Here is an 11,110-nt window from a genome sequence, read left to right as displayed (position 1 = left end):
TGAATTCCTAAACATGGAACATCTAAGTTTTAGGTAGAAACCGTATTTAGACTCTGTAATCTTAAACTTAGGTATTCTCCTGGTTCAGGTTTATTGGTGTTTTAATAATAATTGTTTTTCTGATGTAAAAGTAATATGTATTTATTGTGGAAAATTTGGAAAATGTGGACAAGCACAAAAGCAAAGTAAAAACAGCCCATACAGTTTTGTATTTTTTTTCACTTACTGTATTTTGAACACTTAGTGATTATTCATGGTTAACATGTTATGCCACCAGATGAATATTTTGCCATTTGTGTACTAAAGTCCTACTGGTAGACATTTAGCTTGTTCCCAGTTTTCCATGACAGCAAATGATCTAATAACAACCATCCTTATACAAATATCCCTGTATATGTCTTTTTAGAAAAGTTTCTAGAGTTCTTTTTTTCAGAAGTAGAATGGCTGGCTGAAAGAAGTACACATTTTTGAGGACATAATGCTCAAATTTTCAAATGTCTGTTCAAGATAATTGAAGACAACATCATTGCCACAACAGCAAATATCTATCTCTTTTCCTCAGCTTTGCCAACATTAGATTGTTGAAATTTTAAAATATTTTTTGCCAGTTTGAAAAGGAAAAAAATCTTAACTGCAAATTTTAATTTGCATTTCTTTTATTACTACAGATATTGAACATTAAAAAATGTGTTTATTGCAGTGGGGAGTATAGCTCAGTGGTAGAGTGTGTGCTTAACATGCAAGAGGTCCTGGGTTCAATCCCCAGTACCTTCATTAAAAAATATTTTTAATATGTTTATTAAGTATTTATATGATTGCTTTTGTGAGTTGCTTCTTCATATCCTTTGTCCGTTTTGCAGTTGAGGTGTTCTTTTTATATTGACTTGTAAGAGTCAGTAGAGCATAAAAATTAAGAGTAAAAGCATGGAACTCAGAAAAAGTTCTACATTCATACCTCTCTTCTGCTACTTACTAGCTATGAGACCTGGGGTATGTTACTTCTTAGCCACTCACTGTCTCCACTTCTTTACTTTAAAAGTGAGACTAATTGTATCTCCCTTGTAGGATTATGGTGGATATTGTGTGCAAAGCTAACCTATCTTCTACACCTAATAAAGTGTAGCTTTTATTATGTGGAGTCTCCTTTCCAACTCTGCATATAAATATACTTTTTTCCTAGTTTGTAATTTCCCTTTCACTTTAGCCTATAGATTTTAAAACATGTATTTAAATTTAAAATTGTAAAGCAAGGGGGCTGGGTATAGTTCAGTGGTGGAGCACATGCTTAGCATGCAGGAAGTCCTGAGTTCAATCCCCAGTACCTCCAGTTAAAAAAAAAAGTTGTTATGCAAATGGAAATGTGCATCTTTTCCTTTATGGTTTATTCCTTTTCCTTAAAAATCATTGTAGGCCCCCACAAAGATTAGATAAATATTTACCTATTTTTCTTCTGATTCTTTTATCACTTTATGTTTTATGCTTAATTATTTCATTTATTTGGAATAGGTTTTTTTTTTTTTTAAACTGAAGGACCGTTGATTACAATGTGTCAACTTCTGGTGTACAGCCCAATGTCCCAGTCATGCGTATACATACATATGCTAGCTTTCTTTTTTTTTTTTTCATTAAAGCTTATTACAAGATATTGAACACAGTTCCCTGTGCTGTACAGCAGAAACTTTGAGTAGGTTTTAGCCTTTGGTGTAAAGTTAGTGTGAAGTTGGTATTTGGTGTGCATTTTTTCCCCTTTCAGTTGTTCCAATGGTGTTGATTAATCTCTCCTTTCCCCCTCTGCTGACTTGAAGTGGCGTCTATATCATATACCAAATACTTCTGGGTTTTCTGTTTGATTCCTTGACACACCTATCATGGCATTGGCACTGTAGCAAAGGAGGTAGCACGTAGGCATTATGTATCTGCCTTCTAGCTTCACTGCATGCTTCATATCTGGGTGCATTCATCTCATCTCCCTCCCTCTTTTTTTTTTCTTCCCCCAAAACTGAAAGTTTGTTTCTATATGCAGCTACAGACTTATAACCTGATTGGGATAAACAGTTTCCTGTCATTCTATACCTTACAGTAGAAAGAACTTGGGCTGTAGACTCAGAGGACGAGGATTCCAAACCTGGTTCCACTCACTAGCTATTAAAGGTGGGCATATTATGTGGTCTCTGGGTGCCTCCATCCTCTACTGAAGTAATCACGGGAAAATCAGCCTAAATAACAGGACCAACTTGACCAATCAGAGCCCCATCACTCAGGGTTGTCTATCCCTTTCTATGAAATAAGCCATTGTTGGGGGTGGGGGGAGGTACAGCTCAGTGTGTGCGCAGCATGCACAAGGTCCTAGGTTCAATCCCAGGACCTCCATCAAAATAAATAACCCCCCCAAAACCAAACAAACAAACAGAAAAAGTAAGCCATTGTTTTACTGACTGTGGGAAATTTCTAACTCAGTGTTTCGGTTAAAACTGTTTTATCTTGTCTGTTGTCATCATAATATAATTTCAGTAACATTTAGCAACTGTTGTCTATAAGTGCTTTTATGTGTACACACACACACATATGTAAATCCAGCTACACAAACATCCTCATACACAGATGATTATCAGGTAGCAGGTTAGGAATAATGACCTTGATGGGGACTATTCTGTTTAAAAAAAAAATCACACAGGGAATTTGATGTAACCATAACACTTTCACTGCATTAAGATATACTTGTTTGATTGCAACATGTAAATATGGCACCAAATTTTAAAATGTGTACTAAGAGCGGCAGTTTGCACGTACCTCCCCAAGGCCAGATGCCTTTCCTGCATGCTTTATGCGTGTTGTCTCTTTTCATCGTCATGGCAATGTCCAGGCAGTTATTACATCTGCTTTATAGTTGGAGGAACTGAAGTTCTCTGGAGCTGGACACCTGTACTAGTGACAGCTGGTGAGTGATGGAGTCAGGATGGAACCCAGGGCTGCCTCATGGCCCAGCCCATGCTCTTTACACTGTAACCTGCCGCTTCCAGGTATATTTGCAGTCCTTGTTTTGCTTTATAAAGTCCAATTTCTGAGAAGCTAGAGAAGAAAGACAAACTCTGCTTTTAGCTAAAGCCTGGAACCTGGGTTTCAGTTTAGGAAAAAAACGTGATCTGATAGACAACGTTATGGCTGTAAGGCATAGGAAGTATAAAGAACTGAGACAACCGTAGTGTAAAGATAAATTGCGGGGAAGAGGAATGGATTTGGTATGGAGAGAGCTGCATGTTTTAAAATTTGAATTACCTGTGTTGTCTGTCATGTTCTGTAGATGACTGCTTCAAATCCTCAACTCTGACAGAGACTTTAAAGATAGTGACATTAAAGGTAGTCGTTTCATGTATTGGATTTAATGCAGCTATTTCTTTATTTTTCCTTGTAACAAAGTCATTGCGTGCTTATTGGAGAAAAGAGAAAAAAAGATAAGCAGAGTAATGAACGATAAAATCCCGCATCGTCCCACTGCCCGGAAATAACCACCATTGACCTTTTCCGTGTCCCTCCCTTCTTGTTTTATTTATGTGTGAGGGTAACGCTTTGTTGCTGTTTAAGCAATGGCATTGTCTATTTGTAGCCAGCTTTTTTCACTTAAAAATATCTCATGAACTTTTCACGTGGGATTATGTAGTCTTCTCCAGAACCATGTTCATAGGTGCAAAGTACTCGTTTCATGGACTTATGACCATTTTAGTAGCTAATTTTAGATTCTTCAACAGGGTGCTTCCAGTGGCTTTCCTTTTAGGGCCATCATGACTGTGTCTTCCAATAACTTCACCTAATACTGCTCCTGTAAGAGCTTCTCATTCCGCTGTGCGCTCACATAGGCACTTGCATCCCAAGATCCTCACTTAGAGCTCTGACGAGATTGTCCTGGCCTGCGGATGTCCCCTGTGCTCGGGGAGACGAGGTCTAGCGTCTGGAGTCTGACTTAGTCTGCAAGGGCCGCCGTGACAAATCACTGCATACGAGGGGGGGACCTTAAACACAGAAACGTCTTCCCTCACAGCTCTGGAGGCTGGAAGTCCAAGATCAAGGTGTCGGCAGGGTTGGTTTCTCCTGCGGCCTCTCTCCATGGCCAGAGGATGCCACCTTTACCCTGCATCGTCACATGGTCCTCTGTGTGTGTCTGTGTCCTCATCTCCTCCTCTTATAAGGACTGTGGTCCTATTGGAGTAGGGCCAGTCCACTGACAAGTGCCCACCCTCATGACTGCATTCTACCTTAATTCTTCTGAAAAAGTCATCTCCATTCTAAGGTACAGGGGGTGGGGTCTTCAATATATGAATCTGGGGGGGACACAACTCAGCCTATAACAGAGGCACGCACTGGCTTTACTGTAAGAGGTCCTGCTGAGGAGGCAACTTGTAGTGTCGTGTTTACGGATTTCATGACATTTTGTTGGACATATGACAGCTCTTTAGCCTGTAAGACCCACTAGGCAGAGATCTCGTGGGCTTTGTTCACTGTTGTATATAGAGTGTGAACTCCATCAGTGCCTACCTGATTGAGGAGGTTGAATGAATGAGTAAATGAATGTCAAGTTTCTTTAGTAACGTGAAGAAGTAACGTACAGTCAGCCTATATACTCTAAAAGTTCTTATTTTTTGAGCCTGCACTCCCTCACTTCCCTGAAGTGTGCGTTTGATAAACTGTATGAAATTGCTAAGTCCATTGCCTTATAGGAGTACCCAAGCCCTAGGTACGACTTTCCTTCTTTCTGAGGGAAAGAAAGAGTTTTCTGTCCACTAGGATAGACACGTTGCTGTTTTCAGTGTTTACAGTGGTCAGTATCTTTCATGGCAATCTAGTTGTGTGATTTATTGCAACTTTTTTTTTAAGGGAGGTACTGAGGATTGAACCCAGGACCTCATGCATGCTAAGCATGTGCTCTACTACTGAGATAAACCCACCATCCTACTGCAACTTCTTGAGCATTTTTTACAGTTGAGAATTTGGTCTGATCCTTTGACCTGGGAACATGGGGACCTCGTCTGTAAGCAAGAGGACCAATGGCCAGAGTTATTGTAAATACTTACAGCACTGTCAGGGGCTCCACTGACAAGTACCATGTGGGGGTCTACTTAATGGGACCTGCAGAAATTTGAATTTGCTTGTGGTTGTTCTTAATTGAACCCACAAAGGTGCACATACGTACTACTTATGGAAGAAGTATTTATTTCACTTATTTATACTCTGGTTCATGAAGAAAGAGTGCTATCTTCCACAGAGACAAATGTTGAACTATATGTACAAGTCTGTTAGGGAAAGAAAGAACCTTCATCCAGTGAGAGCAGAGCAATGTTTTCTAATATCTGCCATCTCATCTGAAGGCAGAAGGAGAGATGACTGGTCCTTTCTGTGAAGAGGTGAAGTTAAATCATTTAAAAATTCTATAAGCAATAAACTGTTGTCATGGAGAAAAGGCTGGCTTAGAAGAGTTATTTAACCCTCCCTGATATTCTGATATCTTTGAAACAATTTAATAATTTAGAAGCATGCTAACAGCTCATCAATCTCAAACCCAACCAGCAACTTTTGGCTTCTGGGCAGCAAAAGGAGATGCTGGTCCTCACACTTACTTATGACACATTGCTGACAACCTTGGTTATCCAGCTTCCTAACCGCTGTAGATTAGAAATGATCAATTAGGAGGGGAAGAGGAGGTTGCTGCTGGTAGGCACACTGACTTCAGAAAGACGTGACAAGACACAGCCAGATAGGGAGGAAAAATGACTAAAAGCAAACAAAAAAATCAAACTGGAATTTACTGTGGAGTCCTAGGGTTTGCTGTGTACCTGTGCATGTATATAGCTATGCATACCTCTTTAGATGGATAGTTTCTTGAAGATGTAACCATCTTGTGGCCTACTTGTTTATAAAAAGTTACCTTCGTGGGGGTGGAGTATAGCTCAGTGGTAAAGCATGTGCTTGGCATGCACGAGGTCCTGGGTTCAATCCCCAGCACCTCCATTACAAAAAAAAGAAGACACGGCCGCCTCCCTCGTCTTCAGACCGCCAGCACTCTGTCTGTGGAGGATGTGTGTACTTTTACTTCAACCTGCACACCCAACCCCAACGCATAATGACCTTTCTCTTGCCTTCTGAAATGGCCTCCACTCTATGTACTATGTATCTCTCTAAATAAATCTAATTTTACTCAAAAAAAAAAAAAAAGACACCCTTTGACTTGTTTCACAAGCCCCAATCAACCAGCAAAAAAAAAAAAGAATGTTATCTTTACTTGACAATCCAATAACATATTTGAAGTTTATGATAATATTTTATTCATATTTTAACTCTGAATTTTTAGAAAGGGGAGAAAATGAGGCAGTGTATAATATGGTTTAGAAAAAAAGTTTGCTCCAGGTGGTTAACCTTTAAAGGGAAAACCATCAAACATCAGAAATAATGCATTCCTCGAGGTATCTGGGCAGCTAAAGTACTGATGTACTGGGGTCACGGAAGTTGTGTAAAGGCAGCGCATCCTGTGCTCTGCACTGCTTGTTGGAGAGGGAGAGTTGAACGGGCTGCTGCACTAAGCGGACTGGACATCGGGAAGGACATCTCGCCCCATGCCCCTCAGCCTGCTGCTGTACCTGCCACTCCCAGGCAGCTCTTCCTCCAGCAGTTTCCCCTCTGTCCCCCCGTTTCCAGGCCATGCCCAGACCTCCTTCACGCCTAGCCCGCCTCCGCATACCTTGCAGAACATGTCCATCCAGACGCTGCCCTGCGCCAGTCCTCTGCTCGCTGCCCGGGCAAGGAAGGGCCAGTCAGGACAGGCCCCTGCTTGCAAGACGTCCCATCCACTGAGGCCGTGCGAACCCCTGTTCTGAGAAACCCCAATTCTCTGGCTTCTCCGCAGCACTGCCCTCCTCCCACAGCTTGATGTAAGCATTGTTTGTCCTTAGATCACTTCCTTCAGAAGCCTTGTCTCAAGAAGGCTGGTTCTCCCAGGTCGCGGGGAGGCCGTGGAGTCCAGGCCATGTTTTCTGCTCTCCTGCCCCACCAGGCTCCCGTCCTCTCCTGCTCGTCAGCTCAGGCTGACTCAGGGGTTCAACAGCAGAAGTGGGTTTTCTCACAGCTCTGGAGGCTGGGAGTCCAAGACGGAGGCGCTGGCAGTGTTGGTTCCTCCTGAGGCCTCTCTCCTTGGCTGGTAGATGCCACCTTCTCCCTGTGTCCTCACGCGGTCATCCCTCTGTGTGTGTCTGTGTCCCGATCTCCTCTTCTAGTAAGGACGCCGGTCTGACTGGATCAGGGCACACCCCCACGACCTCATTTTCCCTAGTGACCTCTGTGAAGGCCGTACCTCCAAATACAGTCATGCTCTGAGGAACCAGGGGCTGGGACCTCAACATACACATTGGAGGGGACACAGGTTAGCCCATGACACCCACGCTGATGTTGCTGTCACCTGCTAACACCTGCCTGTTCTCACCTGCACCCCGCCCTCTCCGGCTCTCCAGGACGCACCCCCTTCACAGCAGCCTAAGTGACCAGTGTCACGTTTTTCCTCTCAGGGCCCGTCTTTGTTTTCGGTGACAGGACCCTTCATGTCGAGGACTCATGTCCTGTTCTTTCTTCAGTATTTTCTCCATCTCCTCAGCCCCATGAATAGGCTCGCTCTCCATCTCCCAAGAGTTGTTTGCTCCCCTGTCTCTCGAGGACTCCATCCCTTGCTTCCCACCCTCAGGCCACCTTCTTCCTCAGCCCCTGCCTCACCCTCCTCATCCCTGAACCAGCTTTTCGTCCCATCTTCAGGGCCCTCGGCGCCTCCCAGTTCTCACAGCTTCATCCCCCGGCCGTGAGTTTTCCTCATCTCAGCGTCCACCCGTCAGTAGTCCTGACCACACGTCTTCTTCCCCGTGGCCCCGTGGCGTCGACGCTACAGCTGAACGTCTCTCCCACCTCGTCCTGATCTCCTCTCTCCTGAAGCCCCAGCCGCATGCTGCTGTCCCCACCTGTGGTGCAGCTGCGTTTCTGCGTTCAAAGCCGTCCCATGGGAACGCGCCTTTTTCCCGCTGATAGTTGTTTGTTTCTACTGTTCTTTTCTCCTTCCGTCCTGTCATGGACTGTGGCTTAGCCCTCCTTTTCCCCAAGGCTGATCTCTCTACCAGTTCTCCTCTGCCACAGACAGACAGACACACAGCCAGGCAGCCAGGCAGACACACACACACACACACACACACAGAGTTACTTTCCTTCAAAAGCTGTGTTCTGTTTCATAGATCTGTATTGTCCCCCTATCTGGGTCTCCATTCCTTTCCTGTTGACATAAATGTCTGTGGAGGACAGAAAGGGGTTTGTATCTGAGGTTTATGTGAAGGAGGGATGGTTATAAACCCAATTGGCCCTGCTTAAAGCTGTACGCTGGCTTCTATTTCCAATTAGATCCTTGTTAAACGACTGCACAGACAACAATGGCCCTTCTGCCAAACTCCATTCAGGAGCATTTTATTCACATTAGTCAAGACAATCAAGTAGGCATTTTGTTATTAGCAAACTAATTCTCCATTGACTGACAACAGCAGTGGGTTCTGGGGTGCAGCTCAGCCCTGCCAGGTCCCAGCCAGTCCAGCCAGCCCGGGGACCTTGGGAACCCCGCCTCGGTTTCATCCATTGGAGGCTGGGGGTGATAACGGCTCCTGCCAGGTTGGAGGGCGGAGCGGATGGAGCAGGATCATTCGCGAGGCCCTGAGAACAGTGCCCGGCGCACAGTAGGGTCTCAGTGTGTCAGCTTCTCTTGGGTCACTCTTGTCCCGTTTCCTTTCTCTCCCTCCCTTTTATCACCTACCTCCTCATGGAGCCCGGCCTTCAGGCCTTCACTTCCTCTCCTTCCAGTCACTCCTTAACCCCTGGCTTTCTGGCCTCCGCCTTCCACTCTCAGAGCAGTTTACTTTCTCAGATCTCACTCACCCCCTTCTCAGCTACTTGCCTTGATTTCTCTGTATGTTAGCACCTCTGGCCCCCTTTCTCCTGGGCGGGCCCCGCCTCCTTGGCTGTTCTGCTTCTTTAGAGGATAAAGAACCCTTGTCCCTCCCTCCTCTGCCTCCACCTAATTGCAGGTGTTTCCTGGGTTCAGCCTCCAGCCTTTTACTGCACATCCTCTCTGTCCCTTAGATGTCTCTCCAGGCCTTTCTCCCGGGTCCAGCCTCCTCTCATCTTCTGCACCCCACCCGCGACTCCCCCCGGATACCTGGACCCACCACCCAACCAGGTTCCCAAACTGAAACCAGGGAGGCGGCCCTCTTCACGTCCCCCTTCTCACACGACAACCAGCCAGACCTGGCCCAGTGGATTGCATCTTCTTTAATGTCTCCCACCTCTCACTCCCACCTCTGTCCCCTTCTCTTTTATTTCTTTTCTTTTTCATCTACATCTTTTTTTGGGGGGGGTTATTTATTTATTTATTTAAATTTTGTCCCCTTCTTTTTACTTTAACCCCTACACTGTCACCTGTCACCCTACTGATGCCAGAGTGATGTCCCTTCTGATGCCACACTCATGGTCAGTGCTCCCGAGGATTTTTTTCCCTTCTTCCATGTCAAGTTGGTCAAATCCTATTGCACGTGCATCCTAATGATGTCGCAAACCAATGCATTCTTCTCCGCCTCTACAGCCAGCGGCTGACTGGGTCCCTGTTCTTTCTCAGGCAGGCTCTTCTGTGAATTCCTAACTAGCCTTCCTGTCCCAAGTCTTCCAGACCCTTCTCCAGGGTCCCACGAGGGAGGCTGTACCTACCTCCTCCTCAGCCCCTTCAGAGCTTCAGCGCTGGATAAAGTTCACGTCAGCTGCAAGGTGTGCCTGGAGCTCCCGGCCGCCTGGCTCCTGGGCCATTTCTGCAGCTCCACCTCTGGCTGCCAGCCCTCCTCCCTCAGCTCCAGCCACACAGCGAGGCGTTTGCAGTTCAGGAAACTGACTTTGTTTTACTCCTCTGTGCCCTCGTGCTCACTACTCACTGCTCCCTGTCCGGGGCGCCCCGCCCCTCCTCTCTCTAGGGATGGGGGGGGACACCTACACATCTCTTGAGATTCCGTGGATTGTGTCACCTCCTCCTAGGGGCCTTCTCCGACGTCCACCTCCTTTTTCTCCTTGATTCTCTTCTACAGCACAGCTTTATGGTTTCCATGGTTTCTCCCTCCAGCTCAGTATCACCTCATTCTGCCACCTTCCACCTCCAGTGGGCTCCTACCTCTGACTTTCGGAGTTGTCCTTCATTCACTCCATCACCGGGCTAGGACCCCGGCATCGCCTTGGCCCTCACTCCTCCCCACCCCTGCTTCCCGGTTCACCAGCAGCTTCTCTGTCCGTTCTTCTGAAGTGGCTCCTGATGGTCTGTTCTGCATTCCTTCTACCCCACTCTAGTTCAGGCCTGGTTCCTGAGGTTGTCTGTGGATGGCGTTCTGAGTTCTTGTGGTATCGCCTCAGCCTGTGGACCTTTTGGTCTCATCACCTGCTATTCTGTATGTGTTAGGTTCCAGCCACACTGGACCCCTTACCAGTCTCTGAACAGGGCCCATAACTTGCTGCAACCAGGCCTTTGCATCTGCTCTTCCTTTACTTTTCTTTTCTTTTTAATAGAAGTACTGGGGACTGAACCTGGACCTTGTGCATGCTAAGAAGGCCCTCTACCACTGAACTGTACCCTCCCCCCACACCTGCTGTTTCTAATCCCAACTTCCATCTGCAAAACTTCAAGCCATCCTCTGTGGCACAAACCCATCACTTTCTCTTCTGAGACGGTCTCCCCAATTACTCTTATTTGAAATGATCTCTTTTCTCTGAACCTCTGAATTTTGTACTATTTAATGGTTCTTATTATATGTTGAATAGCATTTCATGATTATTTCATGTGGATGCAGAGATTAAATTATAAACTCTTCTAAGGCATGGATTACAAATTATCTATTTTTTAATCACTTCTCCACTATAGAACCTATAAGAGAATTTCAAAGCACAATTTCATGTGTGTGTGTGTGTGTATAAGCTTTATTGAGATATAACTTACATACCATGCAGTTCACCCATTTTAGGCATATAGTTCAATGGTTTTAGTACATGCAGAGTTCATCATCACAATCAA

General features: G+C 45.4%; 1 long non-coding RNA gene and 1 other non-coding gene across 2 annotated transcripts; one reads left to right on the top strand and one right to left on the bottom strand.

The window, feature by feature from the left end:
* Positions 1–2,535: 2,535 nt before the first annotated feature.
* On the bottom strand, positions 2,536–7,310 carry LOC140687824 (uncharacterized). The gene is made up of 3 exons (XR_012062436.1): positions 6,728–7,310; positions 3,277–3,427; positions 2,536–3,069 (listed from the first exon to the last, which is right to left on the bottom strand). It is a non-coding gene; the product is annotated as an uncharacterized lncRNA (long non-coding RNA).
* On the top strand, positions 5,924–6,000 carry TRNAA-GGC (transfer RNA alanine (anticodon GGC)). Its single transcript has one exon. It is a non-coding gene; the product is annotated as a tRNA-Ala (tRNA).
* Positions 7,311–11,110: the final 3,800 nt, after the last annotated feature.

This window comes from Vicugna pacos, chromosome 20 (assembly GCF_048564905.1).
Source record: "Vicugna pacos chromosome 20, VicPac4, whole genome shotgun sequence".
Lineage (NCBI taxonomy): Eukaryota > Metazoa > Chordata > Mammalia > Artiodactyla > Camelidae > Vicugna > Vicugna pacos.
This window is presented reverse-complemented; position numbering and strand designations above follow the sequence as displayed.